Here is a 27702-nt window from a genome sequence, read left to right as displayed (position 1 = left end):
TTGAAGGAATAAAGATGGTTAAATACAATGCATCTAGCATATGTAGGTATGCTGTGTACTTCTGGAAATGTTAATTCTTGAATAGGTTTAAATATGATGCACTTAAAGTGCATGCCTACTACCAATGGGTGCTTTGTCAATGCATGCTCAATTGAAGAAGCATTTAATTACCGGGTGTATACACACCAGCATGATCATAGGCTGGTTTCACATTCATATTCATTCTTCTCTACAAGGTAAAATGTTTCACTTTCTTACTGTGCATGTGTATGTTTCCCCCCCGTTATACAGCAAACATGTGTGAGTTAACAGTGTACCCTGCCAAGTGTATGTAGCCTTCCATGTATATGACTAACTCATGCATATCAGAATCCCAACATTAATATGTGCTATGCCTCTACCCACATCCATACAGGACATGCTTGAAGATTGCGTGCACCCTTAGAACCCGCAGAGCATCACGTCGCACCACAAAGGAGTGTCCTTGATGAACCCACCCCTTGCCCGAGCGAACCTCTCCCCTGATTTTGTTTCGGCAGATGAATTACTCCATCACAACTGTGAAGGATATCCCATTCACCGAAATATAAATCCCATAGAATATTATGTGATTCATAATTCGGCTGGCCATATATCCATCACTGTTGTGATGGAGCAACCCGCCCGCTGAAATTAAAATCATGCCCTAAGACTGCTAACAGCGGGCGGGAGCTGGATAACTGCACCTGCCAGCTGGGAGCAGACTTTTAATCTGGTAATGGGCAGGGAAACAGGTGAAATGTTTTTGTTGTTTCTGTTCTCTGTGTGTAGGCGCAATGCCAGCACCCGTTGAAGGCAGGGATCCATCAGGGACCGCAGGGGTACTGGGGCTCCCTCCAGGCAGGCACCATATTGTGTTGAAATGTGTACTCTTAATCGATAAACGGCCAGTTGAAGTTCTGTTCTGTCCCTAATGCTCATTTCATACACATTAAACCTCAACGGGAAGCACTTACAAATATAAACAAAGCAGGTGCCCCAGTTGAAGCTCTGCTTTGATAAAGGACAAATGTTTCTCACTTATTGGGTTTGGTGAAAGCAAAGCAAGTGTGTTTGTAGACAATTCCCCTTTGAAAACCAAGCTGAAAATCTTGATGGAGGTAAATGCATTGCTGATCTATCAGAAACCAATCTGCGGTGACTGTGGCGAGTGAGTTCTTTCTTCTTGTTTCCTGGTGAGAGTACAGTCCATGGTGCTTCCTTCAAATTTCGATGAGTATTCAAATGTGCGTAATCACTTAGAAGCTCGCTTGTTTGGCCCCGCCCTGTCCACCTTAGTAGTATGCAATGGTTTTCCCGCCGTTTGGAAGGATGAGGGACAGCTTACCAAAAGACCCTCCAGAGCACATTTCCTGCTGAAAAGGAATAGGAGGACATCTCACCCAAAGAAAGAAACACTTACTTCATATAGTTCAGAGGAAGTACCTTTGTTTGGAGGAGATTTGTCTCTTTGTTATCTTGTTATCTTCTCAAAATGAGGATTCACGTTATCAACATGCTGAAATAAATTGCACCCAAGGTCACTGGAGACATTTTTTTGTGGTCCTTTACACAGCTATAGTGTAGAATATGCACTAGACATTCACCCAATGAGGCAGCACTTCCTAATTAACCAGTAGAAAGTACTCCAGTTGTGTAGACATTTTGTACAAAACTGTGAACTCTTGTTGGATAAATGGGCAGGTGAGGTTCCGTTCTGGCCCTGATACTAATTTCTCAGAAATTAAACCTCAACAGGAAGCACTTGCAAATATTAACATACCAAGTACGCCAGCTGAAGCTTCTATTCTGTAAACAACACATGATCTCAACTTTTTGGGATTTTCAAAGTGTGTTTTCTCTGCAGTTCTGAGGAAAAGGAGGACATCTACTCCAAATAAAGAAGCTCCTACTAGTGTTAAAACATATAGATGTTTGCCTTGATCCACCTCATTGATGCCCCTGATGAAAAGGGCTGCAAACTGTTTTTGAGCTGTGAAATGTGTACCTTTTCATTGCACAAAGCTCTTTCGACCTGCATAGTAAGTAGCATGCGCTGCAGTGTGCTGCTTTGTGCCAAATTTGGTCCACCCTAACACCAGCATAAACCCTCAGTAAATCTAGGCCTAATGCTGTCTATAGAATTGGTTATGAAACATACATATCTTCTAACGTTGCATCTTTATGGTAGTTTTCTGTGCATCTTCATGACAAGCACGTAATAAATCTGCATTGATTTGAAGGTGTATCAAGATGGCTAACCACCATGAAAGAAAAAGATAGGTGAATAAAAAAGGGATGCTTCCTCAAACAAGGTCAAAGCAATTGTATGCTCTCCAAGTCAATTACACAGATCAGCTACAGAGGAATCAACGCCTGTCGGAAATGCTCACTCAAGTATACCCCAAGGGGCTTATTAATGGCAATCTAACGCAGTGCGGTGCCGCAAGTTATTTTGATACGCCAAGCTGTGTTAGTTTCCAGGCACAGAGATGCAATATATTTACAGCAACATGATGCATCTCTGTGACATTCCCTGCGCTGGTGCACCATGGTGCAAGAATTCCTGCGTCGTGGACCCCTTCCTGCACAAATAGAATCACTTGAGGTGATTTCCTCTGCCAATGAATGCTGTAGAATGCAGCACATATTGAAAGAGAAAAAACAAGGAGAAATGAAAACATTTCTCCTCGTTGAACCTCGATATGCCACCACGTAGCATCCTGACACATTTCCAGGTTTACGATTGCTCGTAAATCTGGAAATGCATCAGTGGAAATGGGTGTTGCATGGGAACACCCACAGCAACACCCATGTCACGCCCTTAACACGCATTGTGTTGCTCAAATGGGTAAAGATTTATGAGCACACATGAAGCCACGCAGGGTGGCTTTACGTGTGCTGGTAAAATTGAAGCAGCAGGTTGCGAAGTCGGTGCATCACAATGGCGCAAGGGACTCATAAATATTCCCCCAAATGTTTATATGCAGCATCATTCACGAAAAATGCTCATGTGTTTATGGAAATAATAACATAAATGCATGTTTATTATTACTCTGTAACCGTTTATTTTTTACTTTTACTTTAGGCACCGATTGCAATTTACTTGTGTTCTTGATTTTTTTCTACATGGTGTGCTACACTTTGAGTCCATGGATATGCTTAACCAAGTACAAAAACAAAAGAAGAAATGCAAGTATAAATTCTAACGGCCATTATTATCTGCACACACTGACGTTTTAAATTTGAAACATAACAAAACTCACTCTCAATCCATCCCTTGTGCTCTCAAGGAATGGCTATAAAAACTCTTCTGACTCGATCTCCCAAAATGGATGTTGTTCCTTGAAGGTTGAGCTACATGTGGTTGATTGTATCTGAAACTAATAGACTTGTCCTTATCAAACCGTGTTAGTAACTCTTCAATGGCTAGCCTCAGAAGCTGCGGCTTCATGCAAGATGGCGTGTATTGTCTAAATGGTTCTGCCAAGTGCTAGTCCTCAATGCCTTGCAGCGAAGCTGGTACGTTCAGAAAAGGGTCATGGTAGTGCTTTCAAATTAAAACATGTAAAGATAAACGAATCACCACAAAATAGTTCCAATTCAATTTAACAGAAAAAAAGATTTTTAATACAGAATTCCATAGGAGAAACATTCATTAGATCCTCTTTTAATTCAGAGCATTAATGTTATTCAATATAACCACTTCGGTATATTCTTAGTATATGTATTATTTACAGTGCTCACAATGTGATAAAGAGAAAGAAGGTTAAATGGGTAATAGGGGTGAATGGATGAGTGAGGGACAGGGTAAAGGTATAGTGATTTAGACACATTTGCATTTATATACAGTAGACCCTTTACAGCCTAATGTTGGTCCATAGTTCCCTAATATTCATAGGTACATATGAATTGGTTTGTTCTATTCCTATGGGTCTGAGGGTCTGCGGTAGTCTACGTTTCGACTCCTGTTGGTAGGAGGGTGGTTTGTTCCTCAATGTGGGGTCTTCTTCGGGACAAGTTTGCGTGGGGAGCACCTGGAGATAACAAAATTGGTTCAGTGAATGCGGTACAATGTGGTGAACGTTTCATGTAGGTGGCCATTTAAGGACCTACTTCTAATGGGATGGAACTGTCAATGAACGATCCTAGTGGGCTTTCAATGGCTCCTCGGTATTGTGGTAAATAAATAAATAATACCTCTATTTTTGACTAGATATAACAATAACAGATAGCTCAATAAATAAGAGTCAAGATTCGAGGTAGTAGGAGTTTGCAGGTTTAATACAGCATAAAGGACAGGAACAGGACAACCTGCACGGGCAAGATCTGGGATGGCTAGCCAACAGGGGGGCCCCGACAGCTGTCGGGCAGGAGCTGGAATGAGCGCGCTGGCTTTTAATAACAGTACACAAGTATATATAGTTAAAACAATTGCATTACAATACATACAGTAGGCGTAACAGTGGGCAGGGCCTGTAGCAGTCGCGAAAGATAAGGCAGAATGTAGGTGTAACAAGAGGCGTGAACAGGGCGTATACATAGACATGTGATGTAAACGTAACAGAATATGTCTTAAATGGGGCGGAAACATGGAGGGGGCTATCTAAGGAGCCGGGACCTCTAACCTAGTGGTGTGCGCAAGCTGGCAATGACGTGTTACTAGGGAGAAGCTGGGGGCTATGACTTCTGAGCTAGAAGGAGAGACGAAAGTCTGGAGAGTCAGAGCGACATGTACCTAAACACTATCTAGTATCTGATGTTAAGAGAACATGTTGATAGAATCCAAAAGTTATCAGGGCAAAGGCTAACAGACACTAAGACTGGTGCATGCATTATTCTACATGTAGTGTGTGTTGAGGAATATTAAATGACCATAAATACAGTATTTCTCTTACATGGAGACGTAAAGGCTAGACGCTGACTGAAACTATTGATGCGATTCAGTAGCTTAGGAATGCAGAGAAGTAGAGCTGGACTGATAACTAGAATCATAACATACTCTTGGCAGACTGGCAGGCAGAGCCAGGCCGAGCCGGGCACTGTGAGGCAGGAAGTAAGTGAAGGGTCAGGGATACAGGTGGGGGCTGTATCGCTCCTTGGAGAGGGTTCAGGAGACAGGGGCTGAATCTGAGTCCGGGCCCTTTTGAGGCCTAGAAACGGAGACTTTTCAATGAATTTAACGTGCACACTGTAAAACGTGGCAACATAACTTTACATAGGCCTGATGCTCGTTGTATTCACGAAAACTAGGAACTGGCATACTAGAGATGGACACAGCTGTAATTGCGTCTTTAATCGATCATGAGGAATACATATGCATATTAATCGTGCACATATAACATAACATGGGGAACACGTAGGGACACAGAACATGGCAAAATTTACTTTTCCACATTCCCTCCTTGTCACTGCGTTTCCATCAAGAAACATCAATATTCATGATACCATCTATCATTTCATACAGTATCATTTGCTCGTCTCGAATTTTCTTGGAACGGGATCTAGGACGGGACTTGGGACTAGGAATACAAGAGGTAGCACAAATGCCGCAAATCGCAGGGCCACATTGTATACAGAGGCAGCGACTGAATATGATCGCTACTGCAATACCTAGAAGTGACAATATTTTCCATCCCCAGGCAGAAATAATACTCCAAAACCAACCGGACCATGTCCAGGTGCCTGGATCCTGGTGTAACTGATGGGCAATTTTATGAAGTCTGGTTATAGCTGAATAAACAGACGGCGCGTTATTTGGAATGAAAATGCAGCAACTAGATCCGATGACTCTACATGCTCCTCCTCTATCGGCCAGTATGACGTCAAGAACGAGACGATTTTGGAGCACGACAAATCTCATAGCAGATTGCTCTTCGGTTAAGTTACCTAGGGCAGAAGCAGTCTCATTCACTACTGCTTCAAGGGTTCTGGTTAATCTACGTATTAACTTACTATTCTGGATAGGTCCTATAAAGAAAAAGAATCCTCTATTGAAATCTGTATACTGTTCTAGAGCAGTTTCAGTTTGATCGACAATCGGGGACTCGATCTCCCTTCTATGTCTAATGTGTACTAGATGTGTGTTTCTGTGATAATCTGATGGGGCTAGGAAAACTGGTGGCAGTAGGAAGGCAATGTAACAGGTTCCCTCCCAATCGAGGGGCAGACGAACATATGCGGTCTGACCACAAACAAAATAAGAATGACGTGAAGCTTTGAAAATAGATTTCCCACTGTCACTATACTCGACAATAGTAGTACAATCACTATGTCCTACATGTACGGAACCATTATTTCGGACACATAATTCGCCTTTGACTGGTAATACTGAAATAGAAGGTAAGTCTGGAGTAGGATCAGACTGAACATTCAGAACCATAAAATTCGAAGAATAATTACCCAAATTATAAACTTCATTTTCTAGATCTAACCCTGTTCTGTGGGGAAGACCTTGCTTGTCTGGAAAACATGTACTGTTCAGAAGGGACATATCAGTCGAGGATGACGTTAACGTGGACCATGCTCCACATGAACCATTATGTGAAAACGGATAAGGAAAGAGTGGCAGAACTCCCTTAGGTGTCTGGAAAGGGGGGAGTCGACCACACACCCAACAATTTGTGGCATTGCTGGTCTGGTGTGAATAATGTAACATACGGATAAATGAATTGTTGCGCATAGCAAGACGATAGGATAGTTCGTGAGGAGGCAGATCACTAAACGTGTGCTCTACTGTAGCATTAGAAAACTTATTTACATGAGAAATTGGAAAACATAAATGAACTGCATAACTCGTGCAGGTAACCATCAGGCTGAGAAACAATATAAAACTTAGAAAAACGATACATCGGATTGAGTTTTGACTAACTCTCTCACTATGGGGGTCTATTTCATACATGTTAGATACCTGTCTAACCGTTTCACCTAGGGGAGGACTTAGACAATTAAACTGGCTGACTTATTTTACTAGACCGTAGCTTACTTTTATACTCCTGCTGCGGAGTTTCCTCTAACAGGGGAGGTTTTGAATCAATGTCATTGGCGGGACAGTCCTTAAGAATAGTATCTGTAGAAGTGTTATTTAAAGTTTTAGGTCTTAGTCCGTGAAATTTCTTGACGTGTGACAGATGCACCCACCCCTTCCTGCCTTCCAACTTGACGGCAGTACGGGTGGTTAGAAGGACTAACTTCGGCTCCTTCCAGCGAGGCTCCAGCGGACTTGAACGATCAAAATTGCGGACAAGCACTAGACTTCCTGGAACGATTTCATGCGGTTTCACCTCGGTATTGTCTGGAAATGCGGCGGCAACCTGTGAACGACAAGAGTGTAGGGCAGACATCAAGGAAGCTAGGTAATCTGTCAGCATATTACTGGAAACATCTGTAATACTTCGGGGTCTAGGTGTACCCCATACATTCGGGGGGCGGCCGAATACGACCTCATAAGGGGACAGACCTGATCTGGAGTGTGCGACCATGCGCATATAAAACAAAGCGACTGGCAGAGCAACTAACCAGTCTACACCTTTTTCTTTACAAACTTTGGCGATACGGATTTTTAGGGTCTGGTTATGTCTCTCTACGAGACCGGCTGCTTCTGGATGGCGTACACAATGGAACTTCCACTGGTACCCTAGTAAAAGGGAAACATGCTTCATTAGTTCGGATGAGAATGGCTGGCCGTTATCAGAATACACGACCCTAGGGAGTCCATAACGGGGGAAGAATTCACGAACCAACTGCTTGGCAGTGGTCGCGGCTGTGTAATCTGGGACTGGATATGCTTCTGTCCACCTGGACAAAGCGCATACAACTACAAGGACATACTTGAAACCTCGACATCGCTCCATCTGAATATAATCCATCTGGAGGACTTCAAAAGGGTGGTCAGGGGGTTGGAATCCACCTTGTTCCACCGGGACACTTTTACCTGGATTGAACTGGCAACATATCATACAAGTACGGACTTTCTGCTTGGCTGCAGCTCGTAAATGCTTGTTAAACCAAATGTTTTGGATACTGTCTAACATGGCTTTTTCTCCTAAATGTGCAGGACTATGTTTGGTATTGATAATGACTTGAACCATTGAGTCGGGGAGAAACCATGTGGCTTTTCCCTTCGTCACCCATCCCTGGTCTGTCTGGACCCCTCCTTGTTCGGACCATTTCTTAATTTCCTCGGGGGTAGCATGTAACTGGATATCTATGACATCTTGAGTAGGGTCCTTAACTGTCATACAAGTAGTCTGTTCTAGAGTGGATGTCGGTGTCTTGTTAACTGGTATGTCTGGTGTCTGTGCTGTAAGCTTGGCTGTTCGATCTGCTAGATCATTACCTTGGGAAATAATGTCTGTAACTTTCGTATGTGCTTTGCACTTCATGATAGCGATAGATGTTGGTAAATGTATTGCATCTAACAGAGCTTGAATAAGGAAACCATGCTGAATCTTGGTTCCATGAGAAGTCATGAAACCTCTCTCCTGCCAGAGCACTCCGAAGTCGTGTACGACTCCGAATGCGTAGCGTGAATCTGTGTAAATATTAACTGTCAGGTTCTTGGCACGTATGCAGGCTTGAGTCAGAGCAACTAGCTCTGCTGCTTGAGCAGACAGGGTGTCAATACGGTGTGTTTCAATAACTTCAGTGTCAGTAGTCACTGCATACGCGGCTACTAGTTCTCCTGTACTTGTTCTCATACATGAACCATCCACATAAAGTGTCAGGTCAGGATCTGGTAATGGAATATCTGTCAGGTCTTGTCTTGGTTTAGTCATAGTGTTAACAACTTCCACACAATCATGTGTGACAGGATTTGAAGTAACTGACGGTAACAGTGTAGCAGGATTTAGAACGTTGCAGCGTCTGATTTCTATGTGTGGCTGGAACAGTGTCAATTCATAACCTGTCAAACGTGCAATTGTCAAGTGCTGAGTCTGTGTTCGGTTTAAAAGAACTTCCACGGAGTGTGGAACTTGTACTGTCAAGGAATGTCCTAATACTATGGAATCACTTTGTCTGATAGCTAGTGCTGTGGCTGCAACTGACTTGAGGCACGCAGGCAGAGCCTGGGCTACTGGATCTAGTGTGCTCGAAAAATAAGCACAGGGCTTGTATTGTCCTGCTTGATCTTGTGTGAGAACGGATAATGCAGTACTATCACGTTCTGTGACAAAAAGTGTAAAAGGCTTACTGTAGTTCGGTGTAGCTAGAACGGGTGCTTGGCATAAAGCTTTCTTTAACTCATTGAAACTAAGTGTATGTTCAGATGTCCAAGGGAGGACAGTCGATACGGCTGCCTCCTGTGTCGTTAACTGTATCAGTGGCTTGGCTAGAAATGCATACTGAGGAATCCATTGTCTGCAATAAGAAGTAAGGCCGATAAAAGCACGTACCTCCTTCTGGGTCTTGGGCTGAGGAAGACTCGCTATTAACTGGATGCGATCGGGTGTCAACTGCCTACCCCACTTGGACAGTAAGTGGCCTAAGTAGATCACTTGCTGGACACAGAATTGAAGTTTTGAAGGGGACACCTTGTGCCCCATCTCGGCTAGGAAGTACAAAACTGTAAGTGACGCTCGCTCGCAAGCACGTTCAGAACGGGCTGTGATCAGTAGATCATCGACATACTGGAGCAGGGCAGTGTCAGCTGGCATGTGAATATTGTCTAGTTGTCTTTTAAGTGCTTGACTGTAAATACTAGGACTTTCTGTGAAACCTTGAGGAGCTCGTGTGAATTTATAGCTCCTTCCATTTAAACAAAAACCGAAAAGGTACTGGCTGTCTGGATGAATGGGGACACTGAAAAATGCGTTTTTGAGGTCTATGACTGTGAAAAATGTAGCCTCAGCATCAATGGCTGTCAATAGGGAAGAGATATCTGGGACTACTGGATACTGGGGAATGATACATTTATTGAGTTCTCGAAGATCAATCACTAATCGATATACTGGGGGTGCATTTAGATCAGTACGTTTCATGACTGGAATGATAGGAGAATTACATACATTGGAGTCAGTTTCTACAACTACTCCTTGAGCCATGAGCTCGTCAATAATTTTGGATAAGGCTGCTACAGCCTCAGGTGGCAAGCTGTACTGTCTGATTCGTGGTAACACTACACCTTGCTTGAGAGTCACACGATGGGGTGTGATTTGCATAAAACCAACATCAGTTGGACCTTGCGCCCATAGATGCTGCGGAACATTAGACAATCTTGGATCAAAATCACGCAAAACATAGTGACCCTTGAAGTCACGTAAAAACAAACGTATTCCCTCTGGGGAACAGCAAATAACTGCACCTAATTCTTTCAGTGTCTTAATACCTAACAAATTTTCTGGACATGACTTCGTAAGCAATAGATCAGTAGTTCGGGACAATGGACCTACTTCTAGAATAACTGGCTTTGATATCTCGTTTACAATAGGCTTTCCTGAAAATCCAAGGGAAACATTTCTCGAGCCTGAGAGCGGAGCCCCTGGAACCTCGTCGTGACTAATAGTAGTCCTACTTGCCCCTGTATCAATCAGAAACTTTCTGTCTTTCCCTAATACTTGACTGTGTACATAGGGACCTTCTTGATCTACAGGAATCTCGATGAGAGGCAAGCCTACCTCCCTCTCTAGGCTGTTTCATGAATACGCTTGATACTCTGGATACTCTGACTGAGCATACTGGTACATCTGCTGTGTAACATGCTGTGTTGCAGCAATAGGCTGCGGTGCTGGAACTGTCTGTTGTGCATTCTGTGATGACTGAGAAGTCTGTGAAACTTGTTCTTGTCTAGGCGGACGTGGTCTTTCTTTAGTTTTACCAGTGGCTATATTGTGTTTCAGAACTGCACACTCGTTTATAAAATGACCTGGCTGTTTACAATAATTGCATGTCCCTTTAACGGGAGCTGCAGGATGACTGGCTTGATTCGGACCCCTCTTCTGACTGTCTTGTGGAACAGATTGTGCAACTAGTACTTTCATTTTCGTGTCTTTCATACGTCTTCTCTCGTGTTCTTGCTCTTCTCTGATTCTATTCTGGTGATACTGGAGCATTTGAAGCATTTGTGACGGGGTACTAGCTTGCCAAGTACTTTCGACTTTCAAAACTCGATTTTTAACTTGTGGACTTGAATTCTCGACTAATTTAGTAACAAAAAGATGAGGGTATGACTCACTACTCGTCTTCAAACCACTGTTTATTATAAAACATTTCTCAAATCTGGAATAAAAATCACTAGTATCTTCGTCTTGTTTCTGTTTACAGGCTGAGATTGCATCCCAGTCTTCCTTTTTAGTGGCTAATAATCTAGGCAAAACTTGTATCAGTAATTCTGGTAATTCTTTACATTTATCTCCAAGACCGGTACCTGGTACTCGTATCTTATCTTCAGCTTCTAGAGCTGTCCAATCGATCTTTTTCTCTCCCACCTCCCAATCTTTTTCCTTGAGTTTTTCATATACCCCTGCAGGCAACAGGACTTTTAACATTTTAATAATATCTGGATACGTGTATTCTCCCATACGGAGCATGTCTTTTAATTCTCGGTGGAACCCTGCTGGATCTTTGTCGTGACAGGGAATTAATTTCTTCATCTCTAAGAGTTCCATCTTGGTAACTGGGGTGTAAACAAATACTCGTTGCATTTCACCATCTGGTGTCCTAACTGGGTGTACTTCTCGTAACGGATGCTGCCTGTCTATGTAAAACGGTTTACTTTCTGGAGGTGAGACATGAACAAAATGCGGGTTCAAAAACGTTCTGTATTTGTGGCGCTGTTCTAGAATGACACTAATTAAATCAGTACCTAAACCTTTCCATCTATACTGGAGTAACTCGTTCAGGACATCATGTAACGGACCTGGATCAGAATGTTGACCCTCATACAGCGTAATGAGGTGCTGGATCATATACATACCCACCAGTCGCTGCTCGGCTGGGGGCAGTTTCAGAAACATTTGTGCCACTATTTCGTCTGGAAAAGTGGTAGAATCAGTAATCCATCGGACTGCTGATCGGGCTAGTTCTTGTTCATGCATAGTACTTAATTCACTATAACCGATTCGTGATTTCAGAATTTGATCGGTAGCTTGAAATACTTGTTCTAGAGAACCTTGTTCTGGTGCTGGAAGATGAACAGTTTTCTTGTGTTCTAGGCGTAAATGTCGGTCTAGAATTCTAGATTTACCTACATACGCTATTCTGGCGGTATTCTCGTCGTCTACCTCTTCAGTAGAAGAGTCATTTTCTTTCTCGCTTACTTGTACTTCTTTGCGTTGTTCGTGTAACCTTATTATTTCTTTACGTATTTTCTTGTACATACTCTCTATACTATTGAGTGTCTTGTGCTTACCCTCGGCTATATTATCACTCCACTTTGTCAGAATTCTCATTTCGGTCGGATCTTTAGTCGGGGAATCTTGTTCCCGTATTAAACAATTGATCAGAAACTTTAATAACATGAACTGGATCTCAGCTTTCCTGAGAGACATGACTTCACCAATACTTTCTGGATCTTGTCCTGTACGAATGAAACGATACATTCTGTCTAGATCTTCTTTCATATTCGGTAGGGTGACCAAATACTCGGACACCTGCCTTATACGTACGGAATATATAACCATACTATCCTCGCCTGGGACTGGATCATAACAGCATTCAGTAAGAAGTCGCCTGATTTCTGCAATGGACTTATATTTAGGCGTACGCTGTAACGCACGTTCATGTAACTCGACTGCCCCTAGACGTCTACTTGGCGGCGGGGTACCAGGAGGACCTCCTCCCGCGGCCCCTAAACTGGAATCGTCGACTGATACTCTTCGAGCTGGCAGAGTGACTGATGTGGCGGGAATTTGTACTACGGGCTGGACCGGGGGTACCGTAACAGGTACTGCAACAGGTGCCCCGGTGGCTGGAAGACCATGAATTACATTATTTACAGGAGCTGGCAGAACAGGATTTGCATGTTCTGGGACTGTGTCGTCCAAATAGGACGAGAGAAAAATATCAGCTGCGGTCGGTTTGTGGCGTAGCTTGGTCGGAACTAAGGGTGGCGGAAAATTACATGGTGCTTCCGGGGTTGCTTTTGGCAAGCCCTCGGCAAGAAGAGGATACATACCCTTAATGAGGGCATTTCTCTGTCTGTCTGACTGTTCGGTTCTAACTCGTTCACCTATTTCGATTAGTTCCTTTTCTTGGGCTTTTTCTAAGGATTCTCTACTTAATTCTGACTTTCTGATTTCTTTTTCGGTTCTTTTATGAGATTCTTTGCGCCATAACTCGATGGCATCTTTCTGTGACTGTCTGGCTTTCTTTTTCCATAATACTTCTTCTACTCGCATGATGCACTCGGCATCCCATGTACCCGATACGGGCCATCTATACTTTTCTTCTAACTGTTTGGTGTACTCCACCCACAAATCTAGATACAATATGGCACTTATGCCATGCTTTTGATACATAAAATGACCTGGACTGTCCCTAGGAGGGACAGGAACTGCTTCTTCTAACAGACCTTTTCTAGTTTTTAACTGACGTAACTTGGAAAATAATGGCATGACTGGGCTGGAGTCTAGACACAATACAATACACAATGAACACGATGATTACTAAACAACACATTCATACCACGACATTGAAATACATGAATGACATTTAGGATAACAGTTTTGACAAAATACTACCTGGAATACTGAAAACAGAATACATGAATTTCTCGAGAACAGAACGGACTAGAACAGAAACTAGATGCACTGCTAAAACAGTACGAAACTTACCGGTCTCATAAAGAGACACGTCAGGACCCGCATCCACCTAAGTGGACACTTCGTGTTGGATCTGCGTACCCAAACCCACGGACCAGAGACAATGCAATTGACCCTGTCTAGATACTACCCCAGCAACGGTACTCACCGGGCAGCAAGAACGGAAGGCCTCGGACTGGACTGGACTGCTACGATGACGGACGGACGAACTTCGGACTTCTGTTACGGGTGGGCCTCCGGATACCTCGGACCTTGGACTCTCGGCTTGGGCTCTGGTCGGGACTCGCCGCGTTCCTCCACCGCCTCGTCTGGATGCTGGACCGCAACCTCCGTCTCCGCCGTGGGCCTGAGGGATACTTGAAGCAGAAATATCTGCACGTGCACGGTATGGTTCCGTCACGGCTGCAGAGGATCAGGGGGCTTGCGTGGCTTCTCCGGCGCGTGGGGAAAGGGCAAGTCCCTATTCGGGCGCCATTATGTGGTAAATAAATAAATAATACCTCTATTTTTGACTAGATATAACAATAACAGATAGCTCAATAAATAAGAGTCAAGATTCGAGGTAGTAGGAGTTTGCAGGTTTAATACAGCATAAAGGACAGGAACAGGACAACCTGCACGGGCAAGATCTGGGATGGCTAGCCAACAGGGGGGCCCCGACAGCTGTCGGGCAGGAGCTGGAATGAGCGCGCTGGCTTTTAATAACAGTACACAAGTATATATAGTTAAAACAATTGCATTACAATACATACAGTAGGCGTAACAGTGGGCAGGGCCTGTAGCAGTCGCGAAAGATAAGGCAGAATGTAGGTGTAACAAGAGGCGTGAACAGGGCGTATACATAGACATGTGATGTAAACGTAACAGAATATGTCTTAAATGGGGCGGAAACATGGAGGGGGCTACCTAAGGAGCCGGGACCTCTAACCTAGTGGTGTGCGCAAGCTGGCAATGACGTGTTACTAGGGAGAAGCTGGGGGCTATGACTTCTGAGCTAGAAGGAGAGACGAAAGTCTGGAGAGTCAGAGCGACATGTACCTAAACACTATCTAGTATCTGATGTTTAGAGAACATGTTGATAGAATCCAAAAGTTATCAGGGCAAAGGCTAACAGACACTAAGACTGGTGCATGGATTATTCTACATGTAGTGTGTGTTGAGGAATATTAAATGACCATAAATACAGTATTTCTCTTACATCGAGACGTAAAGGCTAGACGATGACTGAAACTATTGATGCGATTCAGTAGCTTAGGAATGCAGAGAAGTAGAGCTGGACTGATAACTAGAATCATAACATACTCTTGACAGACTGGCAGGCAGAGCCAGGCCGAGCCGGGCACTGTGAGGCAGGAAGTAAGTGAAGGGTCAGGGATACAGGTGGGGGCTGTATCGCTTCTTGGAGAGGGTTCAGGAGACAGGGGCTGAATCTGAGTCCGGGCCCTTTTGAGGCCTAGAAACTGAGACTTTTCAATGAATTTAACGTGCACACTGTAAAACGTGGCAACATAACTTTACATAGGCCTGAGGCTCGTTGTATTCACGAAAACTAGGAACTGGCATACTAGAGATGGACACAGCTGTAATTGCGTCTTTAATCGATCATGAGGAATACATATGCATATTAATCGTGCACATATAACATAACATGGGGAACACGTAGGGACACAGAACATGGCAAAATTTACTTTTCCACAGTATCTGTGGTGAGATATAGAGTCTCAATGTGAAAACGAGATATAGAGACTATAACAGCTGGATGTACTGCGACACTTCCTTTGGTCTGGTCAGACCACTACTTGGTCCAATTCTCCCTTCAACTCCAATCAGGGCCAAAATACAGGGCCAATCTCACACATAAAAAGGGAAAATATAAAAGACCATGGCACAAGTTGACAATGGACAACTTTACCAAGCCTTTCATCGAACGATCTATAAACATGGAGCTAACAGAGCAAGACCCCTCTGCTATGTTAGATAGTTTTAATTTAGCCTTAACGGAAACTCTGGATTTAGTGATCCCTCAAAAAAAGGCGAACATGTCACCAAGGGCACCTTCGGCCCCTTGGTACTCGGACGAACTTAAATCTTTAAAAACTACGTGTAAAGTTCTGCAGAGGAAGTGGAGGAAGAAAAAACTAACGGAAGATAGGATAACATATAAAGTAGCGCTATCCCACTATCACCACGAAATAAAAATCGCTCGATGCTCCTATATTCAAGTCCAAATTGAAAAGTCTAAAAATTCGACTAAAGCTTTGTTCGCCATAGTCAAAGACTTTTCCTCCCCTTCAGTATGCAAACAACCACCATTAGAATCCCAGGAATTATGTGATTCTATCGCATACTTTTTCCATGACAAAATTGCTAAAATGTATGCAAATTTCACTGTCACGGATATAAATTTAACCCAGACAAATAATAAGTCCGACAATCCCCCTGCACAAAACAGAGCGGTGCTCAATCAATTTGATCATATCTCGCTCGCAGACACAAGTAAACTCCTACTATCAGGCAAATCTTGGTCTCCACAGGATTTATGTCCACCCAGTACAAGGGATCTTGTGTCTTCTATATGTGCCCCTATGATCCAACGTATTTTCAATGCCTCAATTGAGACCGGCATCATTCCGAGGGCTTGGAAAGAGGCCTCTGTGTGGCCCATTTGGAAGAAACCAGCCGCAGACCCCCAGGAACTCAGTAAGTACAGGCCAATATCCCTACTACCTTTACTGGGGAAATTACTGGAATCAAAAATAAATACCCAACTTAGTCAGTACATTGAAGCAAATGACTTTCTCGACCCTTCCCAGTCAGGCTTTCGACCTGGGTTCAGCACAGAAACAGCAACGCTGGCGGTCACTGACTCGTTAAGACGTACCCTCGACGCCGGTGGCTCTTCCATCCTGATCCTCTTAGATCTCTCCGCGGCTTTTGATATGATATCCCATCGGAGGCTAGCGGAGAGACTAAGTGAGTGTGGCATCGGGGGCACTGCCTTACAGTGGCTGAAAAATTTCTTAAGGGACAGATGGCAAACTATTATACTTGGGCCATTTGCCTCCAAGAAGAAATTCCTGCTGGATAAGGGGGTGCCACAGGGCTCCTGTCTGAGCCCCACCCTATTTAATATATATCTGGCCCCACTGGCTAAGCTTATCCAATCCTTTGGCTTCGAAATTATTTAGTACGCTGACGATACGCAGCTACTGTTCCCAATCGGTAATAACATCACTGATAAGAAACAGCGCTTCAAGGGTGGTATGCTGGCGATCGCAAATTGGATGATGGAGCAGTGTTTACAACTCAACCCAGAAAAAACAGAGCTAATGCTCCTAGGAAAGTCCGCTCACCTTTGGACCCATGACTGGTGGCCCCCCCAATTGGGTGGAGCACCAAAACCATCTACTTCAGTAAAAAGTCTGGGTATCCATTTGGATGTCAAGCTTGACATGAAGGGCAATGTGAAAAACATCGCAGGATCTTGCTAATATAATCTACGTCTACTGCGTAGAATTATTCCAAACCTACCTCTGGAGCACCGCAGAACGGTAGTACAGGCAATGATAGGGAGCAGGCTGGATTATGGCAACGCTCTATTGGCAGAGGTAGGAGTCACTGCTCTGTCAAAGCTACAAGTAATACAGAACACCGCGGCCAGAATGGTCTTGAACAGCCCCCCGGGCACTCCATCCTCTCCCTTGCTCAGGAAACTACATTGGTTGCCGATTCAAAAACGCTCCCTGTTCAAAATCTGCTGCCTGTCCTTCAAGGCTCTTAGAGGTGAAGGTCCATCCTATCTCAGGGACAAACTTTATAAGCACTCTAGCGAATGTAACCTGAGATCCAACGCTCTCGACCTCCTGAATATCTCTCGGATCCGGCTAACACGTACAGGCGGCAGAGCATTCTCATTTATAGCACCTAAGTACTGGAATTCACTGCCAGTGATGCTGCGAAAATCTACCACTTACTTGTCCTTCAGGAAACAATTAAAAACATGGTTGTTCTGAAAAAGCTCGAACACAATGTCATCCATCTTGTGTTCCCCGACTGCAGTATTCCCCTCTGGAAAGCGCAGAGATGCCCCTGGGTGAGTCACACGCTATACAAAAGCCAATAACATAACATAACATAACATATGGAATATAACATCTACTCCTCTTCCGAATGGACGACATAGGTAAATTCAAAACATACTACTAGGCTGACTAGATACTGGTACGCAAATAGTAAATAAAAAAAACATGAGTTTCATTCATGCTTAAAGACAGTTTAAAACGTTTAAAAAAAGTTCTAAAGAAAGGCAACAAATGGAAATTGACACTCAACCTATAGCTCTAATATGTCCGTAGGTATAGTTCGAACTACTACAAGCCGAATGTCAATTTTGATACGGAGTTCCAATTTTCCGTTTGTTTTCCAAAAGCCTAACTTTTCCCCAGCACACGACTGGCCAAATGAGTTAAATGTTTATGTGTCCTGGCTGGTAGATGCAACATTCTCGTTGCTTGCCTCCGCAATTGGCGGTCCCTGTAACAACTCGCATATTATGTCAATTGAGCACAGATGATCTTCTGTACAGTCCACAGCCGGAGGAGGAGCCGGTGTCCATACCAACAGGAGCAGATACTACTTGTGATGGCTCTAGGAATACCGCCATCAACATTGGAATACGCTGGGGACACTGCAGAACATGGGCCGTTGTCGGGTCCAGTAAAGCATCAATGTCCAGCTGGGCACATGAAGGGAGTGTCAGACAGAGAGGTTAAGGGCATGGGTTTCTGTATAAGCATGGCTTTCATTCTGCTCAAAGCATCAAACTGTATTAATGACACATTTAGCGAAGGCCATAACAGTGCCACCCTGACTGTATGTGTTGGTGGAAACAATACTTGCATACAGAAAGTAACCCTGGAACTCACAGTCACCAGATATGCGATGCCCGGAAGCATCCCACAGCAACAATGATCGTTTAGCATCACATAACTACCATTTGAAAGTAGCCTGAACACTGGGGTGCTAACAGTACCTGGGACACCCTTTAAGTGACAGGATAAGTTTGCTACTGAACCACTACAGGCCACATGAAGCATTATATCTTGGCATATAAGTGATCCACTTAAAGTATTCTCACAGTTTGTACCGCTTAGAAACACTTCTTTTGCCACACTCTGGCATCGAAACCTGTACGTTAATCCCAAGAGTCCTTGATGAATTCCCTACCCATTTCTTCATATCTGCCTGCCTGCATTTGTTCAAGGAGATGTTGAAATTCAAAAGTAGTGACTGGAAGAGTTATGTGGCCATGGATTAACCATTCTGTGGAGGGTGATTCTGCCACTGTGAAAGCTAATCTGTCCAATTTTTCAATGTGCGGCATTGTATACTTTGCTCCCCTTTGTGCCATTTCTATCAGTCCATCAGATTGTACGAGGAAAACAGAGATGTGCTGTTTATGAAACGCCAGGGCACATAGCCTGAGCACTAAGATTGCAGCGTCCAGCTCAGTAACATAATAGAACGTAATTGTGATTTCCCGTGTTGTAATATGGACAAATCTTGTTCAATACATCGATTGCAGATGATACAATGTTGCCCAGTGAATATATATTCTGGATGTTAGTGTCATTAACCCATTGTCGACCACTGCTAGAACTTTTTCTAGGTTTATACAATCTATTTCTCGTAATCTTTCCGCTGCCACTTGTGATATTTTCCAAATATTATCGTACACAGCATAATAAAACCATTTGTGACGTGGCTTCCTAGGACCTAATGAAAAATCCCTTAGGTCCACATCCTGTAAAAGTAATGATGAGTGTTGTTTCACCTGTGTGAGGGTTGAGGATTTAAGCCAATAGAGGCATACCTTCCCAACTCTGTATGATGTTACTACCCCTGGCTGTTGTCTTTGCATATAACGTGGATCTGGCCAATTAATACTAAATCGTTTAGTATTACCCAGGAAGCTTTCTTGACAGTTATTGGTGTCTACGGGCCAAATCAACCATTCCTTCCAATCGGGGTCCGATCTATTGCTTTGCAAAAATGTCATCTACTGTAACCTGTTTTTGTGATGTTATGTTATCCTCGGTGTGTGATAGTGCTGGCACCCAAGGTGTATTCAAATCTTTATTCCTTGCTAACCCAAGACAAGTTGTTGGTTGCATTCAAGAACATTATTTGTCGAGGAATAAGACATGCTCTAAATAGTGCCTCTGTTCACTGGACCTGCCGGTGTCTGTATCCCAGACTGATTTTAAGTCTATGGTGTCTTTCCATAGGTTGAACCCTTGTTCAGACGCCAGGGCAATAAAGGAGCAGAATAAATCTGGTTGGTGTTTGTCAACATATTTTTCTGTGCCCGTGTAGGTGCAACCTTATAGTACTATGAGGCTGGGTCGGACGTGTTAAACCCTGAAAATGCAGAAATTATTGTATAAATGTTTTTAATCTGCATTTTGGTGGTGTTGGACAATGTTCCCATTGGTGATATGTAAAAAGATTTCCAGGGTTAGCAGACTCATGCAGAAAGGTATGACCTTAATGTTGATAGCAATACATTTTCTCAAATTCTGATGTGTCCTCTAACATTTCATCATTATTAAAAACAGCATATTTCTCTAAATCAGACAACATATTGTTTTCTGTTTCATAATCCCAATCATCGTGTACTGGAGGTATAGATATCACTCAATGATATTTTAAATAAATGTGGTATTTTTAAAAGTTCTGTTGGGCAAAATATATATCGAAATCAACCTGGTCCAATACTATACCATCAGGTATAGGAACTGCTGTAATGTTCACTGACGAAAGGTCTCTTTTTTCACGATGTGATGAGAGATGTGATTTGAAAATCACATTCACTTTTTCAGCTGCAGAGCTTTCTCGAAGATAAGTTCCATTAACAAGCATGCTAAAAATTAATACTAGGCCTATCCAGAAAAGAAAGAAAAGTATTCTGTAGATACCCAGAGTTCTACCCAGGGTGATACCAGATAAGTCTTTTTCAGGAAGTTCAGAAAATCTTTAAATTGTTGTAGACAAGTTCTTTGGGCTGCCGTTCTCTCAGGTTTGCTTGGATCTAGCAAGAAGGTGTCAAAGTCAATGAAATAGCCAGATGCAGTTCAATCAATTTTCGGTAGTTCCGCATGTTTTGTTGAAACTGTACCTTGCTCTGGTTGGGGCATGTTGATGTAGAAATCCGTGTTTGGTCGAATTGAAATTAGTTTTTCAGTGGAGTTCTCATTTTGAACTTCAGTTTCAAGAGGAACGAGTTCCATTGTATTGTTGTTTAATCCTTCATTCCGTGCAGGTGATCCTTCAAACGTGATGAGTCTTTCTGTTTGAACTTTATGTATAGTTGTGAGAAGAGGGTGTATGTTACTTCGGAGTCCACGCGGCATACTTTTCAGTATCATGCCACATAGTGTGGTTTGATTATGTCAATTGAGACAAATCTATTCTCCTTTTTACCGGCAAGAGGTGGCAGAAGTACTGTTCTTGTTCCTTCAACTGCCAGAACAGGTACAGGTTATCTGTATGACGGCCCAAATGTTTTCCTGTCCGCTATTTTGTCTCTGACCAGATCCCCGACTTTAGGGATCCAGACAGGTCTTGCTGTGACACATTTTACTTCCCCGGTGGCGGTCCTTTTCATCTGGACTTTAGTCTGTAGGGCCCTGATTTTATTCAAGTCCTGTAAAACAGCTCAACATTTATGGATGTCAAGAGGTTTTTCATTCGCTACTGTGCCTTCAGAATCAAGATCAGGTACGCGCATTCTCATTCCAAATAGGACCTCATAAGGAGAGCTTCTTGGCTGATTTTTTAATGCCCCTTGTACTTCATGCAGGTGTTTTACCCAATCTCCTCCCAAGCCTAATACTCTAGCTGTTAAACACTGCTTTAAGTCCCAGTTTTTCCTCTCCACTACCAAATTTCCCTCGGGATGGTACCGAGAGGAGTACCGCAATGCTATATCCAGACTTCCCATAGCTTCCTTGTAAGCCCTAGAGCTAAACGCAGGGCCACGGTCACAATGTAATGTGCCAATTGCGTATGTCCCTATAAAGACTCACAGATCTTTTATAACAGTTCAAGCATCAGCCGAGCGCTGGGGCCACAATCATTGGAACCTAGAGCAGGAATCCACTGCAACCATGGTATACTTGAAAGCCCCATCAGATTGTAAGGGGCCACATTGGTTCAAATATACACGTTCTAGTGGTTTGTCCGATATTAGTAAATGTGTCTGCGCTGGATGTGTAGCCTTTCATCTGCTGACAAACGTCACATTTCAAGACTGCCTTCTTAGTCCTGACCACCCTGGTATTCCGTTTTTCAACTCCACTACTTGTTCCCATAGCGTTTTGTGCTGAATTGTGCCACCTTTTGCCTCTTTAAACCTGTTTTGTTCGCAGTGATGTAAATATTCATTATATTACTGTACACAGTAAAAGAAATCACCCATGAATAGAATTTACCAGTGCCAGCATTAGTGCTTTTAGTTTTGCCAGCTGCACTGTGCAGTCTCCTGAAGACTTTGTTTTTGTGCATTTCAGATTAAAATTTCCATCCTGCATGCATCCTTTAATAATAGCACAAGCGGCGCTGTATTGCTGTTTGCTCCCTATGGCCAGTTGCGCAGAACTGTAAGTATAAATAATAAATTCATACTGATCTAGAGGCATTATTTAATTTGGTAGAAGATATTCTTGTTCGTATTGCAGAAATGCTTGTGTTTTTAAATTTGGGTCGTACCTGTATTCTACATCTGTTGCAGTGAGAGAATTAGCCCATTGTATCCATCTTGGATGTAAGGCTTTAGTGTTTGGAACGCTTGCCTATGTGGCAGCCTCTAAGGGTGGAACTGATGTAACGATTAATATATGTGTCTGTTTTTCCGTTAAAACTGTATGTGCAATATTATGTACTAAGGGCCACATGCATCAACCTATTTAGGAAGTGCAAACGGTGCGAATCGGTAAATTCGGCCGTTTGCGATTCCTAAATAAGTTTTTGGGATGCATCATACATTTTTGTGAAATTCGCTATTTGTAGTGATTTCTAAAAATGCGATTGCTTTTAAGGAATCGCAAATTTGCGATTCCTTAAAAGCAATGCATGATTGTTTTTCAAATTGCGAATTAGCAATTAGGGGGTGCAAATTACCACGAGGTTGAACCTCGTGGTAATTTGCGAAAAGTTATGAAAATGCTCAAAAATGCATTTTTTAAACTTTCATGTTACAGACACACATGTCCTTAGGACATGTGTGTGTGAAACATGCACTTTAAAATACATTTTAAGGGTGCAGAGGGGGGTCCTTTGGACCCCCCTCTGCACCCTTGCAATGCATCAAACAAATGGGATTCGCAAAATAAAAAAAGTACAAAACGGCATCGATTCCTATGGGCCTCTAGGCCCATAGGAATCAATGTAATGCCATTCCTTAATTGCGATTCGCAATTAAGGAATCGCAAATACCGAAAATTAAGAAATCCTAAAAACTTTTATTATTTCTTGATGCATAGGATTTTGCAATTCCTAAATTGCGATTCCTTAATTTTCGCAATTTAGGAAATGCAAAATCCTACATTGATGCATGTGGACCAAAATACCTTAAAGTTTTTTCCTAAATGGATTGGATATATATTCACAAGTACAACAACCAATGCAATATTTTTAATATGCAGGGATTTGGCAATTTTTCCATGTCAATCTTATATACAACTCTACATGGCAATAATTTTAATATGCTGGGATTTGTCAATTTTTCCATGTCATTCTTCTATACAAAGAAAAACCAAAGGTGGTGATGGACGGAGCGTTGACAATACAAACACTCACCCCCAGTCAACTGATCTGGGTTTAATCCATCACCGTTCTTTAGCTCACTCCGCCACCCCAGTTCAGACATGGCCATATGCAAATCAGTCTGACCCTGTGCTTCATGGGAACAGTCCAGCCCGAACTGCCAAGCCATGTCTTCCCTGGACCGGAATCAAGCTTCCCAGGACCGGTTTCTGGCATTACAACCGTCTTCAGCCGGGCTTGCTTGACTCCAGTGGCAAAGTGAGCAAGGGACTCACGTCTGAGCATACCCTGCCAACTTAGGGCGAACAACGAAAAACCAAAGGTGGTGATGGACGGAGCGTTGACAATACAAACACTCACCCCCAGTCAACTGATCTGGGTTTAATCCATCACCGTTCTTTAGCTCACTCCGCCACCCCAGTTCAGACATGGCCATATGCAAATCAGTCTGACCCTGTGCCTCATGGGAACAGTCCAGCCCGAACTGCCAAGCCATGTCTTCCCTGGACCGGAATGAAGTTACCCAGGACCGGTTTCTGGCATTACAGCCGTCTTCAGCCGGGCTTGCTTGACTCCAGTGGCAAAGTGAGCAAGGGACTCACGTCTGAGCATACCCTGCCAACTTAGGGCGAACAAAGAAAAACCAAAGGTGGTGATGGACGGAGCGTTGACAATACAAACACTCACCCCCAGTCAACTGATCTGGGTATAATCCATCACCGTTCTTTAGCTCACTCCGCCTGTTCTGCATTCTGTCCATCACCTGTTGTTTTTGCTTTTGTCACCCCGAGTGGGACGGGTATGCTCAGACGTGAGTCCCGTGCTCTCCATGCCACTGGAATCAAGCTATCCAGGCTGATGAGGGCTGAAAGCCCGAAACCGGTCCTTGGATGCTTGTTTCCAGTCCAGGGAGCACCTGGCTTGGCAGTTCGGGCTGGACTGTTCCCATGGGGCACAGGGTCAAGACTGATTTGCATATGGCTGGGATCAAACTGGAAAGGCATGGTGAGCAAAAAAACGATGGATTTAGGCCCAGATCTCTGTACTGGGGTGAATGTATGACATTGTTCTGCATTCTGTCCATCACCTGTTGTTTTTGCATTCTTCTATACAACCCTACATGTGCTTTCCTATATATTGAAATATTTAAAAGTTTTCACTGCCATGAATTGCATGAATGCATTATTCTACCAATCAATGCGATGTTTTTATCATGTTAAGATTGGATAAGTTTTCCCTGTATCCGATTATTTCCACTTTAGTTGCCGGATACTGCAGTAGACTGTGTGAAATCGTAATGTGGAAATGAACCAGGGTTCATGTTCAAATGTGCTCGCCACACATGGTCAAATTTGTACATCCTATAACTATACCGCTTTAAACTCACAACACCGCTCCCCTACACAGCAGCAAGCTCGGGAGACAGGCCCCTTTGTATTTTCAAACACCCGTCACTGACTTGGGTTTCCTTTCTAGCCCAACATTTCACCCAAGATGCCTATTGGCTAGAGGAGAGACGAGCCACCGACTAGCATCTAGCGGCAGCACCGCGTGATTAGACAAGCCCCCCTCCAAGTTCTTTTTTTACTCGATTTCTGCAAGCGAACTGCTTGACAGTTTCAAGTAAGACGAGAGCGAGGTAAGAGCAGAACCACGTCCCACGATTTCCTATTATGCATTTTCTAGGGAGATATTATTTACAATGTCGGACTACTTTGAACACTCCTTGCCAAACGCTAGGGCTACGGCTTTTATTTTCTAAGCGCACAGACATTGAACGGCACCACCCGCTCCTAGGGCCATGGCGCCCTTAGTGGCATCCGGGGCGGGAGCCAGCAGAGACGTCCTCGAGATAGAAAGGAGGCAGGACCACGTGAGCCTACCACGTGAGCCTAACGTCACCAGGAAGGCAGGGTCGACCTTCCCTCCCCTGAGGGTACAAAAGCCTCGGGGGAGGCCGAACTAATCCTCTTTGTCCTCTCTATCATCAGCTCCGGCGGCGGCAGACCAGCGAAGAATTAGGGTCGCTGCACATGGAGGGAAGGAGAGGGCCTCACAGCGTAGTCGTTAGGTGAGTGTTCGTCGGTGTGTGTGATTACAAAGAATGCTCACCGAGCTTCAGCACGTTACATGTTCAGTAGTGCGACATTCGTTAGCACTAATCGATTCTTCTTTTTCTTTCACTTCGAGGACATACTTCGCAGAAAGGGATGCAGTCAGGGAAAGTTCCCGGTTTGCCAAGATGCCCGGAGAGTAGCAGCCTGGGCCGGTAATATGGCCAGCGAACTTCGGAAATTGTCCACAGCGTGGACAGCGATGGACACAAAGGGTATGAAAACTCCAAGTGGGCACTTCTTGCTTTTTACGGGGTGTTGACAAGCAGGCTATAAGGCGGCAGTTTGCAATCTGGCTAGGAACACCGCATACATTTAAACCTAGTAGGTGCTTAGCTTTCCTGGTTAAACCCGTTTCTTGAGCACGGATCGGAGAGCACGCGAAGGCGCAAGATGGAGGCGCTTTAGGATTGAAAAATAGTGGCGTCACTTGTGGCTGGTTTGAGCATGGGTGGGTCATAGTGAATTGGCCCCAGACTCTTTGCTAACTTAACTTTACGGCCAGGCAGAGGGGGCGTGTCACGAATTCCGGATAAAACACAGTTGTTCCCTTTGAAGCTTAATTAATGGCCGGTGGGAAAGAGGATAGGAGGCCTGGCGCCATCCATTTCTTTATTAAGTCTGTCGGAGGAAGTAATTCAGAGATTTTGGGCGCTTCTGTTTAAGGATTTAATCGTAAGCACTTTCATTGGAAGGCTATTTTCACGTCTACCTTGCATCACTTCCGGTTTGTTTGAGCGATTTCAAAATTCTGCAGATGCCTCATTGGCTCAGCTGTAAGGACGTAACATTATCAATAAGTGTCATTTCTGTGGAACTAATTACATTTTCGTTCCTGTTTGCTTCATACACCAGAACACAAACCCCCTTTTTTCTCGTTACACAATGTTTATGTACCGGATGCAGGACACTTTTAATGCGCGCCTGCAAGTTCATGACAAACACTTACACATTCTTTGTATGGAGCTCTTCAACCTCTGTAAGTGTTTTGTGTTTTCCAAATAGGAGACTTTTGGTGATAAAGTTTCCTACTCTGCGTTTCATGTTAGTATTATTTCTGCATATTTTGGAGAAGAAGCTTCGATTCTCTAAACCACACCACACATGTTCTCAGGATTATTCTTAGTTTGCAAATTGCACTTTTACTTTACACTGACGATTTCCTTTATTTATTTTAGATAGGGGGTGGCGTGGCACTCAGTGAGGTATTCGAAGTTCAAAATGTCTGTCTTTTAGGTGCTGGCCGGTCTGCTCCCTCTGCCCTGTAGGGAGTTAGTGAAATGCAAAATAACCGCTGTCTGGATTGACAGATTGGCCAACCGCACTCTTTTGGGAGAGTGGCCTCTTCAATGATTCAAAATAATTAAATCCAAATTTTTTGGCAAATAAATGTATACTCAGTATTCCAAGGTAGTTCAATTAATTCTTTGATGTTTAGTCACTGTGGTTCAGTTTGTAAAGTAATCAGGCTCCTTCTCAATCATCTCCCAATTTTTCAAGATGGTTTTCTTAATTTGGTTGCTTGAGTTTGAGAATTTCGAAACAAATACTGGTCTGTTCTGTTTTTTGTCCTTACTCTTGGTTTTCAACAGTTCCTCTCTTGGGATGCCTTGTGTTCTAACTTTAGATTCTTCCAAGATGGTATCTGGATATTTTCTCTCTCTATGATTGCAAAGTTTCGAGAACAGACCAGTATTTGTTTCGAAATTCTCAAACTCAAGCAACCAAATTAAGAAAACCATCTTGAAAAATTGGGAGATGATTGAGAAGGAGCCTGATTTTAAAGGAATTTTCGACAAACCATTATTTGCTTATCAGAGATCCAGGAACATTAAGGATCTCATTGAAAAAGACACATCACACAAAAAAGAGAAATTTTCCGGCACAATCCCATGTGCTAACTGTGGGCATTGCAACAACATAATCCGTGGCAACACTGTTAACAATCCAACTACAGGCAAAATCATAAAATTGTTTACGAATGC

The sequence above is a fragment of the Lissotriton helveticus genome, chromosome 1_1 (genome assembly GCF_964261635.1).
Source record: "Lissotriton helveticus chromosome 1_1, aLisHel1.1, whole genome shotgun sequence".
NCBI classification, from domain to species: Eukaryota; Metazoa; Chordata; class Amphibia; order Caudata; family Salamandridae; genus Lissotriton; species Lissotriton helveticus.
This window is presented reverse-complemented; position numbering follows the sequence as displayed.